Here is a 16122-nt window from a genome sequence, read left to right on the forward strand (position 1 = left end):
AATTACGAACATTTGATGTAAAACTTAATTCATGTTGACCATCCTTTCGAAGTGTCAAAGAGTGAAGTGAGTGTTGGCGTTCAGGCCAGTATTTGATATTATTTCACAGCGCTGTGCATTTTTTTATGTTTTGGATTATTTATTTATACATTAAAATATTTTTAAAATGCCAAGATATACGGAAAAGGAAAAAGTACTGATACTCAAATTAATTAACTATTTTCAATTACAAAAGGAAGCTGGAGAAACTTTATTACCAATTTTTTCTGTTCGTAAAGTAAGTTAAAAATTAGGCTGAAAATAAAATTGTTTTACCTACTGTTTATTTCGGCGTGTTAGAAATGTCTTTACCAACTATAAGACGATTGACAAATGAAGGTATCCAAAAAGATTCTGATACCAATAGCCACTAGACTTGAACCCAAATCAATAATAAATAAATACGAATATGCCATCAGGACTCGTGTATACACAATGTATAGTAAAGGAAAAATGTTGTATTACATTTTCTTTTGATTTTGATGCTCTGGACCACCGTTTTACGTGATCTAGTGGTTTATTGGTACCATATTTGGATAACATAGAATCAACACTCTTATCATACCATTTCACATTCAAAATTTCATTACTTTTGTCGAATCTATAATCATATGTACCTTTTACCACTTTCTTCATTAGCTTAGATCCATTACTGGACATTATTGCATACGATTTTCTCTTACAGTTCCCGTCGCCTTTATGTTTTTTTGTCTTAAATATATCATTAGTTAATATTCATTATCCAATAAACATGTTTGAAAACCTTTTTTTTGTGTTTACAAAAGATGACGGCAAATTATTTAATTGTATAAATAGAAAACTAACTAACTATGTTTGTATTATATACTATTATACAAAAACATTAAATAAATCGTTTTTTTTTTGTCATTTTTAAATATTTCTATAATTATAAATTGAATAAACAATATTGCTTACTATTTAATCTACCTTGCAATACAAATACTAGTTTATTGCCATAAGCTTTTCACTTGTGGCTAAGTACGATCCTGGCATCTGTCAAATTCGTCAATATTTACATGAAATAATTCTAGAATCATCCAATATATTATATGACGTCATAATAAATACCGCACTGAAAGAAGGCTCTGAGAAAACCCATACCTGAGGAGAGGATCACTTAGAAGCAATGTTACCAATTGTGACAATATTGTCAGAAGACAGTAATTTACTGAGCCAACTTTATTTGAGGATAGTTTAAACGATATCAGATTGAAATAAACTTTAATTCAAGACTCTACATTCCCTACATAAGGCTTAATACAATAGCAACAAATATACCATTACAAAGTCTATTTATGCATTTTTCTAAGATAACATAGCAATAAACAAGAAAAGAACAACAAGTTGTATTTGAATAAATATGTTACGTTATGAATAAATTATTTTATCTAACCTAACTGAACAATAAACAAGAAAGAACAACACGGGGTATTTATTAATTACCTATAAATGAAAAGACTTTATTTCAATAAAATTACAAGACCTAAATATTATATCAAATTAGTAGCAATTAAGCTGCACCCGTTTTACTAACTGAAAAAAATTGAATTCTGGAATGTAATTCTAAAAAGTAGAATGTACTATGATTTTAATATGAAAGAAGTATACCAGTGACGAGAATATTGTTAGCAAAATTAGTATATAATTCATGCTGTTTTACATACTGTTTGCAATCAATATTGCTCTGTAGGATTTTCGTAATTAATACTTGTTTCTAACATGTGCTTTTATTTTGCGGAGATTCATTAAAATTCTGGATACGTAAGTACATTTGGTTTATTTTTATATACATATATCGTATCGTAGCGAATGATGAGAAGACATGGACTACATGTTTAGAAAACTAAAGAAAGAATATGAAAAATGGGGACTCAATATAAATATGTCAAAGACAAAGTATCTTAAAAGAGGAGATGATGAAGAAGATCCAGAGTTAGAAATTAGAAACACAAAATCATGTAATGAATATAAATATCTCGGATCTATAATATCTAAAGAAGACACTACCAAAAGAGACATCGAAAACAGAACGCAGCAGGGAAAGAAGCGGTAAACATTCTAAACTCTCTACTATGGTCTAAACATATTAGACAAGACACGAAATTGACAATCTATCGAACCTTGGTAGAGCCTATTATGACTTATGGGGCAGAAGTTTGGCAGATCACGCAAAAAGATAAAAAAGGAATAGAAGTAGTAGAAATGGATTTTCTAAGGAGAGCGTGTGGTGCCATAAGCCATAATTTGTTACAAGACAAAATTAGAAAAGCCCAATATTGGGTTATTTCCAACGAAATAAATAATAGATAAAGGAGTATTTATCTTAAGAGAAAAATTCTAAGAGTATTACTCGAAGATATAAAATGTAACCAAATAAGTACCTATTAACATATTGCATTTAAATTAATACCGGTTTTGTATCATTAATATTAAAATTATTTATTACAATCATTATTTTGTGCATAGATTCATAAAAATGTTGCATAAATCCTTCAGCTACACCTTTTCATATACATATATAATAAATTATTTAAAAAATATTCCATGGATCAAGTTTTACTCTATTTAATAAATGGCATTGCTAATGAGTTAATTATTTCATATTTTAAATATTATGTATACTGCTTACTTAGGTCGTAAAAACAAGAAAAATTGCATCATAGAGATAGATATATCTGTGTATATGCAAATAATAGTATAAGACATGTTTAATATAATGATAGTTAGATTTATTCGGATAAATACTGTGGATGCTTTTTGTATTGGGACATTGATGAGTTATTGTTTTGAAACTTTCGCATGATTGTGAAGTGAGTTTAAAAATTTTAAGGTAAGAATTAATTGTTAATCAAGATGATTACATCATCGGTAGTACTTAGTCTTTTGTATTTACCAGTATTTCTATTTTTTATCATGGATTTGTTTCTATTTCCCATGGTATAAGCCTAAATATACTTCATTGTGATCTAATATGGTTCTGATTTGTTTAATTTGTGTGTTTTGTCACCTTGAGCCATGCAATGCTATGATATAACTTTCATATTATGTCCTGCATATATTGATATGTTTGCTTTAAGCGTTGATACTTTTTCTCGATTCATTTCAATCTTATATTCTTGAAGTTATTTTCTTGTAGCTATTTATTTTCTATTTACTTATTATATTTTCTACAAATTGACCTTAAATGTAACCAGAAATATTTTTTGATCTCTCGGCTTCTACAGCTCAATCAGGCTTCATCAACTCGGTACTACAGCTGTATCTGAGAGCCAGACTAACCTAAGTCCTTTATAGCAATTTTTCAGGAGAGCGCGAAATCACAAATATCACGCTTATATTCTAAGTAAATCTATTTATTTTAATCCAATACATTTCCAGTTTTTAAAGATATACATATATATATATATATATATATATATATATATATATATATATATATATATGTATATATATATATATATATATATAAATATATACATATATATATATATAAATATATACATATATATATATATATATATATATATATATATATATATATATATATATATATATATATATATATATATATATGATGCTGTGTTTGCCATCAAACTCCATGTTTGTGGCCACAAAGTAGAAATTTACGGTTTATTATTTTAATCCCTGGAATGTAAAAATTCAGCCAGAAGTACAACATTACCATCATAATGTTCCTATTATGGGTTGTACAATTATATCTGACCATATTCTTATTTTCTTGGCACCTGAGTTATGCAAAAATTAGTAGCCCATTTCAACATGCATGAGGCCATTTCATTACCTCCACATCATCCTCTAACCTCATCCCCCAAAATTCATCAGGCAGCGTGGCTGGGCTCATGAATTTTGTAATTTAAAATCCATAATTTACACAAATAAAAGCTAGATGACTTTGTTAAAAAAGGGGTCGGCAAACGTTTTTGAAGATCTACCATAATATATACTTTATAAGATTGGTCGTTTAATGCTATTTCTTTATCCCTTCTTTTTAAATTGTAACGAAACGATGCTTCTGTTAGATGATTTTTTTTGGCCAGTTTTAACTTTTTCTTTTTCGAGGTTGCTCAATGTATTTTCTCTAAGCTTAGCAGTAAATGAATCGCAAGTGTCGCATGTACCGTTACTGGGTGGATAGAAAAAGTATTTAAATTGTTCATTAAAAATATGTTGCTTCTGAGTTTCATTCAATTTTGTGGAGCATTTGTTTTGACAGTTTTGACAAACAGGCTTCATTTGTTTTACTGGAACGGATCTTCCTAATGGTGAAACATTTTCCTAAAGTTTTTTTTTCCATTTCTTCTCACACCGTATTTGCTTTTTACCTTTTGCTACACCAGTATTTTCAACTGTAACTTCATCATTAGAATCTGTATTAGAGTATGGAACTAACGATTTAGAGTATTCTTTGTAGGCTATTGAATGGACTTCGCATGCATTTTTGAATCAGAATTACTTGGAATAAAGTTTGGATCTGCATCTGAAATATCATCTTCATTTGCTTCACTGCTTCCTATAGGAACCACGCCAATGTAATTTTCTTCTTTTACAACCATTAATTCAGATAAACTATGAGTATTACATGTATTATAAGAGTATGTCGTTTTTCCGTCAGTGAAGTTGTATCTTTATTGAACAGTGCATTTAGTTCACTATTCCTTGCTTTTAAATCGCTTACATCTGGTTAAGTGTTACACGGTTTATAGATTATAATACGTATTGAAATCACTATTATGAAAAATATGTCCATCACAACTATGACCACTACTTTTTGTAACATCTTCCTTCTCCACAGATGATTGTGAAGGAAACATATGATTTCCAGCAGCAGACAAAAGTTGATTGTCATCATCTAAAAAAAAATCAAATAAAATAATTTTAATATTTTTATTAGTTACCCATTCTCAATTATATTAATAGAATAGTGGTAATTTATTATAGCATTCCTTTGACACTTAAGGTAACTAAAATTAACATTTAAACTTAATGACAAATACAGCGATGTAATAATCGAATCTAAAGAATATCAAAATACAGTAAGGCCTCTTTTTATGATGATTAATATATATAATGGCTATACACTCCAGTGGGGGGTTACACCGAGAAAAGGCTATCTATATCCAATTTCTTAAGTGGATCAGTCTTTTTTGTTTATCTTATCTTCTTGACAATATCTCTCCATTTTTTCCTGTCTCTAGTTCTTCCTCTCCATTCTCTGACTCCTGCCCTTTGGAGGTCTTCTTCAACTTCTTGCAGCCACTTTGATCTCGGTCTTCCCCTTCTCTTTCTTCCTCCTGGATTCCATTCTATCATTGCGTATGTCACTGCCTCATCGCCTGCTCGCCAAATGTGACCTAACCATCTAACTCTGCATGGCTTTATTTTAGTTATGATGTCTTCTTTAAGTTCTTCCTTAATTTCTGCATTTGTTCTGCTTCTATATTCATTTTGCTCTGTTCTGATTGGTCCTAGTATGGTTCTCATAATCTTTCTCTCTGCTATTCTTAAGTCTTATTGATCTTTTTTAACCATCGTCATTGTTTCTCCTGCATATAATAATATTGGCCTAATTATGGTGTTATAAATGCTCATCTTACTTTTTTTAGTCAGTGTTTTGCTTTTAAGTAATCTTTTGTTTGCAAAATAAGCTTTAGTCGCTGCTAATATTTTTTCTTTTATTTCGGATTTGCTTTCTACGGATTTACTTATTGTAACTCCTAGGTATTTGAAGTATTCTACTTCTTCCAACTCAGAACTTCCTATTTTGATTTTTTCTTTCATTGGTTTTTTTCCTAATCTTAATATTTTTGTCTTTTCTCGATTTAATCTTAGCCCGATTACCTCCCCTTATGATTATTAATGCGATTTTAATGTTTTATAGTTTGTATTTCATCCAAAATTTTCTAATATAAACTCCAGATATCAGTAAAGTGAACATTTGCAATTCGGAGATTCCCCTTGTTACATGATTTCGTTATTACCTACATCATTCTGAGTTTCGCGTTGAAAGGTTGTTAGTTGTGTTTATTTTTTATTTTTGGGTAAGGTGTTGTATAGTCTACAATTTCAATATTTTACCTATTGGTTCCAATCTAAAATATTCTAATTAGGAGTTGCTTAGGAAACTTTTTTTGAATACTATAAATATCGTCGCTATTTTGGTTTTTATCTCGTATATAAAGAATTATCTACCAATTCTATATCTTATTACCTAAAAATTTAAAATAATAATTATTAGAACATTTTATTGTTTGTTAATTCTTTAACAATTGTCAAAATCGTATTTTAATTATATTTTAAATAGCTTTAATTATATTTTAAATATATTACATATTTGACTTTTAAAAATTGGTTGAATTTTAAAATTTAAAAACATATTCAGCACAAAGACAATAATACTTAGGTACTTAAAATGGAATAATTCACGGGAGTTTTTTTTTATTAACAAAATCGCATCAGGCAAATTAGCTATTAGCGAAACAATAGTAGCGAAAAATAGTTTGTATTGCATTTATATGTTAGTTTAGATAGAGTGTTAAACGTTAATTGAAGTTAACAAACTTTTTATGTTTGATATATTGCACTGTAGACCTAAAATATCACTAAGTTTGTTTGGTGTTTACAACATGTTTACAACATGCGTTTTGGCGTTAATGCTGGACATTTCACTAATATATGTTTGATTGTTAATTTTTCATCACGGTTGTCACATGTTGGTTCTGTCCTGTCACACCTTGTCCTTGTTTATTGGAAAACACATAGCTATTAGTTAATCGCTTATGACCCAGTCGGAGTCGCGTTAATATTACCTGTCTCTTCGACTTGTTTAATAATGTGGGCCAGGGTTTTATCGATTTTTTACTATTGCGTAGCTTCGCCGATGATACTTTCCACTTTTTTTCCTACATATATCGCACTTTACATTTAATCGCCGCTTTCACGTCCGCACTCGTAAATGTTTTAGCACACTCCGCACTATCACTTCTTGCAGCTTCTTTTGCAGCGTTGCCTGCCTCTTCATTTCCTTGAATTTCAATATGGGATGGAGAATATTATAATGTTTTTTCCATTCAGTTGAGCAGTATGAAGTTCTTGTTTTATCTTGATGACCAAAGAATTAGTTGAGTAGACATATTGGATTGACTGTACGAAACTTAGAGAGCCTGTGAGTATAATATAATTGGTATTACTGAATGCGTTGACAGTAAGGGTGGTCTGGTATAGAGCATATAGTATCAGAGTAAATGAAGTACTCTGAAGGGAGTTTGTATTTATTTGTCGATTTTGGGGTTATGACTGCAGCACCAGTACCTTCATTTGATTTAGATGTGCGTATATATGTCTATAATCCTTGTAGTTGTGAAGCATTTCATTAAAGGCGGATTTGATTAACTGTAAGTTTGTTGAGTATTTGTCGCAAGAAATGAGGCGGATTAGGCACGGAGGGTTCTTTATTTGTCATGGAGGAATTGAGGACGATTGGGAGGGAAAACATTCTGGGAACGTGTAGTTTAATTGATTTAAGTAGTTTCTAATCCTTGCGTAAAAGGGTTTGGCTGTTCTTGGCTTATTTATTAAGAGATTTAGGAGCTTTTCTGTAAAACAATTTTGAATAGTAGGGTTTTTTAAGTTAGACCTGATTTTTGCGGCGTATGCTACACTTAAATAAAGTCTTCTGTCTTCTAAGGACGATTCACTAACTTCACAATAAATACTTTCGATTGGTGTTGTGCGAAAAGCTCCAGATGTTACTGCTTAAGATAGAGACTGTCAAGTTCTTTTAGTAGTGTCTTAGTTGCTGTAGAGTACACAGTAGATCCATAATCTAATTTTGATCTGATTGATGTTCTGTATAACATAAAAAGTGTTTGGCTATCCGCACCCCATTCTTTATTGGCCAGAGTTTATAGAAGATTTAATCGCTTGTGACAAGATAAGATCAAATTTGTTATATGAAGTTTCCAGCTTAGAGTTTCTTCCAATGTCATGCCGAAGAATTTTATTTACGTTACACGTTTTAGGTTCTCATCACATAGTCTTTGTGATTGGGGGTGTTAGGGAGGGGTGACATTTTTCTTAGAAAACAGGATAAAACGAAAGTTCTATGTGTGACAAAATATATTTTGTATATTTTTACCTTTGCAAAAAGCTACTACTACTAAAAAGATCATCCGGGTAGACGCTTGCTTTATAGGCGATTTTAGATTTTTGAGAATCTCATTGATTGCCACTATGAAGAGCGTAGGACTTATAATGACCGAGCCTTGAGGTATGCAATTTTCTGTTGTGTTGTTTGTCCTAGCTCTGTAAGCTCCATTTTGAAGGAAGTTTTTAATAAAGAAGAGGTAGTCACCTTGGATGTTTCAACTATGAAATTTTTTTAATATATAATCGTGCCAGGTTGTATCGAAAGCTCTTGATATGTCAAAGAAAACCACTAGACATTTACTCCTTAGTGCGAATGCTTCAGAAATGTCACTTTCCAAATCTATAATATTATCTATGGTTGCCTTTGCTCTCTAAAACCACTTTTTTCTGAAATAATTAAATCTTGTCTCGCCAGGTGCCATCTTAGTTTATTATTAATAATTTTTTTTAGTAATTTACACATGGCGTATGTTAAAGATATCGGTCGGTATGACTCGGAACTTGCTTTAATACTATTAGGTTTTTGTATAGGTATAACTGTGGATTCATGCCATTTTTCATGAAATTTGTGTTGTAGCCAAATTATATTAAACAGATTTAAAAGTTGTTTGTGAGCGCTATCTGGAAGGTGTTTGGTGAGCGCTATCTTTGGTAGGGAATTGCTGTTCAATCACAGCAGAAGAATAAGTTTTAGTATAGGTAGTTTAATATAGTATATATATAGTTTTATATAGTGTAGTATAAGAAGGCCCGTGAGCTGGATTTAACATCTTTTCTTTATAATTTACGATTAATTTAGACCTGAAATACAGACCTGTTTTAGAATAGGCAATTTTGTTATGTCTTTATAGATAACTAATAAACTTGTTTTGAGTTTTTATATCAAGCTATGATAAATACAATAAATTCCTGTAAAATTACTCTGTTTTATATAATTTTAAAGAGTACCTACATGATGGAAGAGAACGCACTCTTATGCACTTATATTTAGAAAATAAAAAAAATAATAACTACTATCTAAATAACTGTTTTTATTTGGAGCTGACAAATTCGCACTAACTAGTATACCTGTCAGGACCGACCTTAATTCCCCGGAAGTTGGCTGTATACCATATAGTTACAAATCTCAAACATCGAAGTAAAACACTTATGTTTTAAGCGGTATATTTAATTCAAATTAAATTTTAAAATCCAAATGGATTAAAAGATCAGAACGTTTTCGGACTAGTCAGTCAATCTTCAGTGAACCTGAAAGCAAGTAATCCCACTAAATTAATAAAAATGTAAGATACAATAATTTTGACTGTTATTTGCAAAGACGTGTTTTAGATTCCTTACTTTATAAGTAGGTCTTTGCGTAAATAACTTCTAATTCGACTAATTAATTTAATATTATAGTCAATTCATAAAATATAAACAAATAAATAAAAATAATAATAACTACTGTCTTAATTTTAATAAGCCAATCTAATGAAAATTTTATATATAGATTTTAACATATGCGTCCTTGATCTGGTTTACTTTTTAAAAACAAACTATCAATCTAGTTCCGAATATCATTGTCATTAAAAACAGTCTTAGTAAACAGTAATTATTACTTTCGGTATCTCAGGTTAGTTGGCTTCGTCCATCCCGACAGTTCGGATGCATAAATAATTTTTTTTATTAGGAACTTATGTTTCCGGTTGGTAAATCAATTTCATCGGCATACTGCCGTATAATTTAAATATTTCAAGTATGGTTTCATTAAAGTAAATCCCACTACGGTTTGGTCTTACAGTTATTTACGCAAGTACTACCAAAGTAAATAATATAAACCACATCTTTACTACATATAAACGTTAAAATTTTACCTTTGGTTTTTATTAATTTAGTGGGATTAGGTACTTGCTTTTAGGTTTACTGAAGATGGACTCTTCATCTTCTGGAATGTAAAAAGGATTTTTTACATTCCTTCACTATCTCATCTATTAAATTTATAAGAAATGCTGGGCTTAAACTACCTGCTTATCTTACTCCTTGCGTTGGCGTTGTTTTAAATAATTGTGATTGCATATTTTGTATTTTGATTGTATTTATTTTTTTCACTAATACTTTTAGGTGATTCTATTAAATCTTTGCTTACTTGTTTTTTTAGGCTCACCTATATAGTTTTCTTTACGATTGAATCAAGTGCTTTTTTCATGTCTGCAAACTTTATATATACTTCTTTATTTTTCTTGAAGGATCTGTTTATTAATTGTTGCATAGTGTGTGTTTTGTGTGTTATGTATTTTTTTGAATTTGCTTTGTACGTCCTCTAGTGTATGTTCTATTTATATCCTGATTTTTCTTTCTATTATTATTTTATATATTTTTGCTACTATACATAGTAGGGATATGCATCTATAGTTTTGACAGTCTCTTGTGTTTCCTCTATTATGCTCTGGTACAATTATTGCATTTGACCGTACTCTTGGCAGTATTTTTTTCTTCCATATCAGATTTAGAATGTTAAATAATCATTTCTTTGCCGTTTCTTTTATGTAGTTCAACATCTCTGGACTAAATTCATTACTTCCAGGAGCTTTCCCAGGTTTTCACTTTTCCTATTTCTTTATTTAGTTCTTCTTCCTGCACAGCTTTCGTTTCCTCCGTGTTTTCCTCTGATCCGCCAATTTCGTTGTTTTTATATTCTTTTGCTTTTCCTTGTTCTTCATTTAAATGTTCTCTTCATCTTTTCATTATGTCTTTTTCATCGGTTAATATTGTTCCGTCTTGGTTATTATTTGTTTTAGTTTTATGCCTCTGTTGCTTTGTAGGTTTTTAAGTATTTGTTTCTATAAAACAATTTTACATTTTCTTATCTTTTTTCCGATCTTGTATCAGCTTTTCTTTTTCCCATTTTTGACTATTTCTTTAGCTTTTGTTCTATTTTGTATTTTTTTATTATGTTCTATTTTAGTTGCATTTTGTCTTATAGGTTGTTTTTTCCAGAATTGCTTTTTTTTATTTTGATTTTTACCTCATCATTTCACCATGGTGTCCGTTTCTTTCTAATTATTTCTTGTGGTCCTACATACTTGTTTTGCCGTATTTATCATAACATTTCTATTTTTTTTCCAATCTTCTTGTAGCATTTCTGTCCTTTGTCCATTTCCTCCTTTAACTCCTTCTTATATCTGATTTTATTATTTCTTCCCTTACTATATGTATTTTAATTATTTCCTTGTTTCTTATTCTTGTCTTCTGTGCTTTTTATATCTATTTCTTTGCTGTTAAATGTAGTTTTCAGTAAGTAGTGCTAGGTGCCTATTCCATAGCTTCTTCTCACCCGCACATCTCTTATTAAGCTCCTCTCTGTTTTTGTAGTATATTATAGTCAATATTTAATTGTTTATTTCTTAATATGACTTCTCTTGTAATCGTATGTATCTCTTTGTATTGAAAATGTGTAGTCATGATCATCATGCTATTGTCCAAAACAAATTCAAGTAATTGATTATTGTTGATTTTGTTTACTCATATGGTCGTATAACATTGTTCTATTTTTTTACTTCTTTTCCCACTCTACCATTCATATCTACGCCTGTGATTATTATTTTCATTGTGCACTAATTTATTACTTCTTGCAGTTTGTCCCACTACTCATTTTTTTCGTTTCTGGTTGTCTTTATTAGTTTCGTAGCATATAAATAGATTTGTAATTGCTTATTTTGAGACCATCTATATATCAACCTAAGTATAATCTCACTGAAATATATCCAATTCCTTACTTTGTTGATGATATTTTTCTTTACCATGCATGCTACTTCTTTCTGAGCTCCATTTTTCTCTTCTACTTCACTGTATATTATTAAGTTTCCATTTTTCAATGTTGTGGCTCCTTTTTCTTTTCTTCTTGTTTCTGACTACTTAAATAGCGACTACTTAAATTTTCCTGTCTTCTATTTGTTTCCCCAGATCTATTTCTTTTTCATTTATGCCCGTTACATTCCATGTTGCCATTTTTAAAATGGCCTTCTTCTTCTTTGTCATTATGTTGCCTTTTTAATGTGATTTCTTTCTATTTGTGGCTTTATATTCACTCATGTCCTCATTCTGTGTTGTTCTGTGTTTGTTTTTTGGTTACAATTCCATTTTGTGTCTTGTATAATTATGGATCTATATCCTATTTTTGTCCTTTTCCTATTTATTGTTTTGTTTCTAAGTTTTCTTTGTATTTATATCTGTTTTAATGTAAGGCCACATTCTATGTATACTCGGTGTTGTTTATGTCTTGTTAATTTACCTTTGGTTTTCAATAATTTTAATTTCTTTTCATGTTTGTTAAACACAATGGCACACATCATAATATTTATTTTTATGCTCTGTTAATTTTTGTTATTATCTCCAATTCTTTGTTTATAAAGTTTCCTATTTCGCTTTTAGTTGATCTTCATCTGATGTATCTATTACTTAGCTTCTCATTATTAAGTTGTTCTTCTTCTTTTCTTGTTGGCATATTCTTGTTGGCATTTTTTGTTTCATGGTCGCCATTTCCTTTTTCAGATTTTTGTTTTTTTATATAATATCGTTCATTTGTAGTTTATATTCACCATTCTCCTTTTTGATCTCCTTTATTTCCTTAACTACATTTTCTCATCATATTTTTTATATCCTCACTCTCCCTATATTTTCTTTTTTTTGTATATATAGTTGTCTCACTATTTCCATCATTTCATTCTTTTTATTTGTTTTATGTGTTTTGTCTATCTTATTTGGTTTTTCGTGTAACTTTTTATTTCTGCCAAATATTTCTGCTGGTTCATCTTTTTCCTTTTACCATCATCTGCATCTGATGTAATATCGCCACTGTCTGACATGTTTTACTTGCTTCTGTTATGAATATTAATAACTCTTATTTTTAACTCTTTTAACATAAAAGATCAAAAATATAACTGGATGGTAATATAAACTGATTGATTTATAAAAAAATCTCAAGAAAAGTTTTTCGAATACAATAAGTAAAGTTATCTGTACAGTCAAAATTATACTTGACACATATTTAAATTTAAATGATCTACCTTGCATATATTTTAGATTATGTCTTATTAATTTGAACGCTTTTTAGTTGGGTTTTAAAGATGTTAAAATTTATCTCTAACATACTATCCATCCATCGGTCGTCTTGATTCACTCGCACATTAGATCCCCTTAACTTTATAGTCTACAAATACATAAGAGGTTTTTAATGGGTTATTTGAGCCAGCATGAATCACATATAAAACAATATAATAATAACAACTTCAGAAATTATGCCGTCAATTCTTAACGGTACATGTGACTCACAGGTAAGATAAACTTACCACTCAAGGGGGGGGGGGGATATACAAAAATAATGACATGCCACATAATGGCGTACAAAAATATTGATACAAGGAGAGAGAAAATTTTTTATTTTCGGAAATTTCTTACCCCTTGGACAGGGGTGAGAAATCTAAGGCGCAACCTATAATTTGAACCCCGATGCTTGGTGTACCGATAAGAATTGACGGCAGAGTTTCTAAAGCTGTTATTACATATGTTTCATGCTGGGTGAAATCACCCAATAAATATGTCCTATGGGCGAGTAATCTACTATACTTTACAGAGGAAAGTAACCAAATATGGAATACAATTTTGTGTTATTCATACAACATAAAAACTTACTAGAAATAAAAATAGTTTAATGTTATTTCTAATCAGTCATACATGTTTAAAGTCAGTAATTAACAGCCTTGTATTAAATATATTAGTAATCAAAATAAAATCAAACTTCAAACAAAATAACCAATAAGTATATATGGATATAAATGTATACCATTAGCTGAAGGCATAATTTTAATAACAAAAAGGGGCATAATTTTAATAACATAAACATCTAATAGATTAAATGTTTATACTCAAAAAAAAATGAATTAACATAATTTACTTGCCGAAATCACAAATTTATGTGACAAATTCTGAAAAAGTAGGTACAATGAGTATGTGCCCAAAGCCCACACCCAATATACTTAATACAAGTTTCTCCTTTAGAATTCCCGAAAAAAAAAGGGTTTAAAAAAATACATTCTACACCAGCAGAGTCAGCAGATTATTGTCACTGTCTGCATCAAGCATATTTATCTCAGTCTTCTTTTTTAAAGTTTCTTAGTCATATTTTTTGTTCGTTCGTTTATTTTGCAGTTTTCTTTTTATGCTTTATCTTGGCCAAATTATTTTCTTTTTTTTTGTCTGTTCTTATTTTTATCTAGCAAATTATTTTTGTAGAATGGTGCTGTTATATCTAGTACCACTGCAGCTTTTCTTTACCTGTTAGACCCTAGATTGCTTTTCTTTTGCCTGGGACTGGAATTATGACATACGGAAACATTAGACATCGACTAGGCTGCGATTAAGCCTGGAATATGAGGGTTCAGATTCTACAATAGGATTTAGTTCTTGTACAGGTATTTTAGATAAACCTTGAGCAGTCTTAATTTTATTGAAGTCGTATTGGAACCATCTCTGCAATAGCTTTAAATATCATATACACTTAGAGGTCTGTCGTTGTTTGTAATCCGTATTCGAATTTCTTCGCTATAATAAGTTTTTAACCGTCCACAAAAGTTCTTCGCACGGCTGGAGCTTATAAGTTGGAAGATAATTTCCACGTTATTCTATCTAAATAGCATTTTATATTATATCGATATTACGAGTATGACCAAAGTGACAATCTAATAATAATAAAATCTTCAATTTAGGAGTTGGGTTAGCATGTTAAATGAAATGATTTAATTAATCTGGAAAGATTGTCATTTGAATCTACCCTAATGGAAGTGCAACCCCAACAGATCCTGGTAGACTGCCTTTTACTAATGATCACTCATATTTTTTTATGGAAAATATGAACGCTGGCACGAACATTCCCAGTATGTGCCCAGTAACATTCAGGGAAATAACTAGTGTCTTAAGTGACTCTCTTTTTGCTAATGTAAGTGAAGCTATTTCCTTCCTCTTCGAGCAAGGTAAAAAGGCATTCACTTTCCCCTTCTTTTTCTTTTTTATGTGCCTTATTCTTTTTAGACATTAGCGATCATTATGGCTTACTTTACTCTGTCTGCAGCAGTTCTGAAGAGTTTTATTGTTGTTTTTTCACTCCACTGCTTTAAATGTTTCAACCAGGGCGTGCTTCGTCTCCCCGATCCTCTTTTCCTCTTTTTCCTTTTGCATGTATAACCAATAATACTTATCAATACCAAAATTTCCCCTTATAAATTCCAAATGCCCTACCAAAAGATGTACCAGTTGGTTTGCTAACTAAAAGCTTGGCTTTATGACGACTTGTTGCTATGTTGTAAAATAGCTTGTTGTTATCTTTTACTAGCATATTAGCTACTTAGCGAAGATCTGGTCATACCATAAAACTTACTCTCTATCATTATTATATAATCTATCAGGTGACTTAAACTTGTAAAGCAATATTGTTTGTCTTCATAATGTACTGGCTGCTGCCTCATCTGCAGACTGATTATCCTTTTAACATAAGCGAAACAAAGTTTTCCTAGGCACTTGTAAATGCTGGGCCGCTTTAAAATATTCCATTTTTTTTCTCTAACGAGTTTTACAGATTTTCCCGTTTTTAATTTATGCCAGGTTTCTCTTTTTTAATTAGTTTTGAAGATAGTTACACATTGCGTTCCGAAGTTATTTTTTCAGAAAAATTAAGGTATTCCATATTAGGATCCTATTCGATATTGGGCTACCTTAGGCCAGATGCTTACTTTATCTACAAAAACGATATTAAAGTTGTAACGGTTGAGATTAGAGGAATCACAATAACATTTGTCCACAAGCCACATAAATTTTGGTTTCGAGAACCAATCAATAATAATATCCAAAAATATAATCTGTCCA

General features: G+C 30.3%; 1 protein-coding gene across 8 annotated transcripts in view; it reads left to right on the forward strand.

Annotated features, from left to right (window-relative positions):
* Nucleotides 1-16122, forward strand: part of LOC140451733 (probable multidrug resistance-associated protein lethal(2)03659) — a 207570-nt gene that overhangs the window by 62816 nt on the left and 128632 nt on the right. The window contains exon 1 of one of the 8 annotated variants that reach the window (XM_072545586.1): nucleotides 2748-2890. The exons of 6 other annotated variants lie outside the window; for them this stretch is intronic. The gene's annotated coding sequence lies outside the window, so the exon portion shown is untranslated. Of the gene's footprint in view, nucleotides 1-2747; nucleotides 2891-16122 lie in introns of those variants that run through there. One more of the 8 variants, XM_072545614.1, reaches the window with a different exon arrangement.

The sequence above is a fragment of the Diabrotica undecimpunctata genome, chromosome 1 (assembly GCF_040954645.1).
Source record: "Diabrotica undecimpunctata isolate CICGRU chromosome 1, icDiaUnde3, whole genome shotgun sequence".
Lineage (NCBI taxonomy): Eukaryota > Metazoa > Arthropoda > Insecta > Coleoptera > Chrysomelidae > Diabrotica > Diabrotica undecimpunctata.